This window comes from Medicago sativa, chromosome 6 (genome assembly GCF_051527215.1).
Source record: "Medicago sativa cultivar Bolivia chromosome 6, Bolivia_mono, whole genome shotgun sequence".
NCBI classification, from domain to species: Eukaryota; Viridiplantae; Streptophyta; class Magnoliopsida; order Fabales; family Fabaceae; genus Medicago; species Medicago sativa.
Window position 1 is genome coordinate 27,177,397 of NC_140754.1, and position 2,901 is coordinate 27,180,297.

Genomic DNA, 2,901 nt, shown 5'->3' on the forward strand with positions numbered 1-2,901 from the left:
GCGAGCCTTTCATTTTGCATTTTTTTTCAATTTTTCATTCTGTTTTTTCATTCTTGCCATTGACCACAGATCATCCTGGGGAGTAACCTGCTTGTAACATGTATTGATATGGACATTGATATACATTTATTCATGCATGTTTCACTGGAATGTACCCTATTGCTCAGGTTCGCTTTCAAAATAGATAAAAAGATTTTTCAATTTTCAAAAATGTTTGTTTCAGACATTGACATTACCAAATAGAAAGATAATATTTTGTATATGGCATTGAAAATAGAAAGAAAAATAGAGTTTCAAACAATAGCACAGGCTCAAATTGATGTAGAAGAGTGAGAGTCAGCCAAAGGCATGACTTCACGGATTTACAAAGCTTGGAAAATGGTAATTTTATTGGTTGGTGATACATTGAACACGATGACCGCTATATTTCATAGAAATTTTGAATTCACAAGTACAGAAGCTTCTGATGAAGACAATCATTGACAGTTGTGGATGCCCCAAAGGGGTGATGGTGGTTTGCCGGATATAGTTACTTGTCTTTTATTGTTAATCTCATTTTTGCATGAACCGCCCTTCCGGGTTTTTGGCTCATCGAGACGCTCATTCTTGCCTGAGTTGCGTACAATCTCAGCGAGCTTTTTCATATTCATTTTTTTGTCCCTAACTTTTGCCTGGACCGCCCTTTCGGGTTTTCGATCCACCGGGAAGCGTATTTTTGCCTAGGCCGCCCTTTCGGGTTTTCGACCTACCACGCTGTTCTTTTCTTTTTAGACAAAGTATTTCTTGACTATATCGGCATTAACTGGATTTGGGAGTTCAACACCATCCATGTGTGTAAGAATCAAAGCACCACCAGAGAAAGCCTCCTTGACAACATAAGGACCTTCATAGTTAGGTGTCCACTTGCCCCTTGGGTCGGGTTGCTGGCTTATCCTTCTTTTCAATACAAGTTCGCCTTCCTTGAATTCTCGAGGTCGGACTTTCTTGTCAAAAGCATTCTTCATCCGCACTTGATACAACTGTCCATGAGCCATAGCATCCATACGTTTCTCTTCAATCAAATTCAACTGATCATATCGACTTTGACACCTTTCAGCCTCAGTTAGTTTTGCTTCCATGATCACTCGAAGAGACGAAATCTCCACTTCCAGAGGGAGAACTGCTTCCATACCATACACCAAAGAGAAAGGAGTTGCCCCGGTTGAACTGCGCACTGTAGTACGGTAACCATGCAAGGCAAACGGTAGCATCTCATGCCAGTCTTTGTAAGTAGTGACCATCTTCTGAACAATCTTCTTGATGTTCTTGTTAGCGGCCTCAACTGCACCATTCATCTGAGGTCTATAAGGAGAATAGTTGTGATGTTCAATCTTGAATTCTTCACATAAATCTTGCATCATGCTATTGTTCAGATTGGAACCATTGTCAGTGATGATCTTGTTGGGAACACCATATCGACAGATGATGTTATTCTTGATAAACTTTACTAGCATTTGGTTGGTCACATTTGCATAGGAAGCAGCTTCAACCCACTTGGTGAAGTAGTCAATTGCCACTAGAATGAAACGATGTCCATTGGAAGCTTTTGGTTTAATTCTTCCGATCATGTCAATGCCCCACATAGAGAAAGCCCATGGGGAAGAGATAACATTGAGGGCATGTGGAGGTACATGAATCTTATTAGCATAAATTTGACATTTGTGGCATCTCTTGGCATGTCTGTGGCAATCACGCTCCATAGTTATCCAGTAATAGCCGGCTCTTAACAGTTTCCTTGACATGGTGTGACCTGTAGCATGGGTCCCAAAGGTACCGTCATGTACATCATGCATCAATTTCTCAGCTTCTTGTTTATCAACACATCTCAACAAGACCATGCCATAGTTCCTCTTGTATAGGATTTCTCCGTCCAGAAGGAATTTACTAGCCCATCTTCTCAGTGTCTTTTTATCCCTGTTGGAAGCACCAAGTGGATATTTATGACTCTGCAAGAATTGTTGGATATTGTAATACCAAGGTTTTCCATCATTCACATCTTCATCAGCCTGACTTGGCATATTTTCAATAGTAAACACATGAGCGGGTCTATCAAGACGCTGCACTTTGATTACGGGCACATCATTCCAGTGATTCACACGAAACATGGAAGACAGAGTAGCAAGAGCATCAGCCATCTGGTTTTCATCCCGGGGATGTGGTGCAGCTCAACCTTAGTAAAGTATGTCAATAGACGTCTTGCGTAGTCACGGTAAGGGATCAGCTTCTTATGATGAGCCTCCCATTCACCCTTTATCTGATTAATAACAAGTGCAGAATCTCCATAGATGTCAAGGTGCTTAATTCTCATATCAATGGCTTCTTCAATGCCCAAGATGCATGCTTCATATTCAGTTATGTTGTTCGTGCATTCAAAGGTTATTCGAGCAGTGAAAGGAATGTGGTGCCCCTGCGGAGTTACAATAATGGCCCCAATTCCTTTACCATAAGCATTGACAGCACCATCAAACACCAGTCCCCATTTGCTATTGGGATCCGGCCATTCATTGATCAGTGGTTCTTCACAGTCTTTCGCTTTCAAATACATAATCTCTTCATCAGGGAAATCAAACTTAATCGGCTGGTAATCATCAAGAGGTTGACAAGCAAGATGCTCAGAAAGGATGCTTCCTTTGATTGCTTTCTGAGCTTTGTACACAATATCATATTCAGACAACAACATTTGCCAACATGCAATCTTTCCAGTAACCGCAGGCTTTTCAAAGATATACTTGATTGGATCCATTCGGGATATCAACCAAGTTGTATGATTCACCATATAATGACGCAGGCGTTTGGCAGCCAAGCTAAAGCACAACAAGTCTTTTCAAGCATTGTATACCGAGTCTCACAGTCGGTGAACTT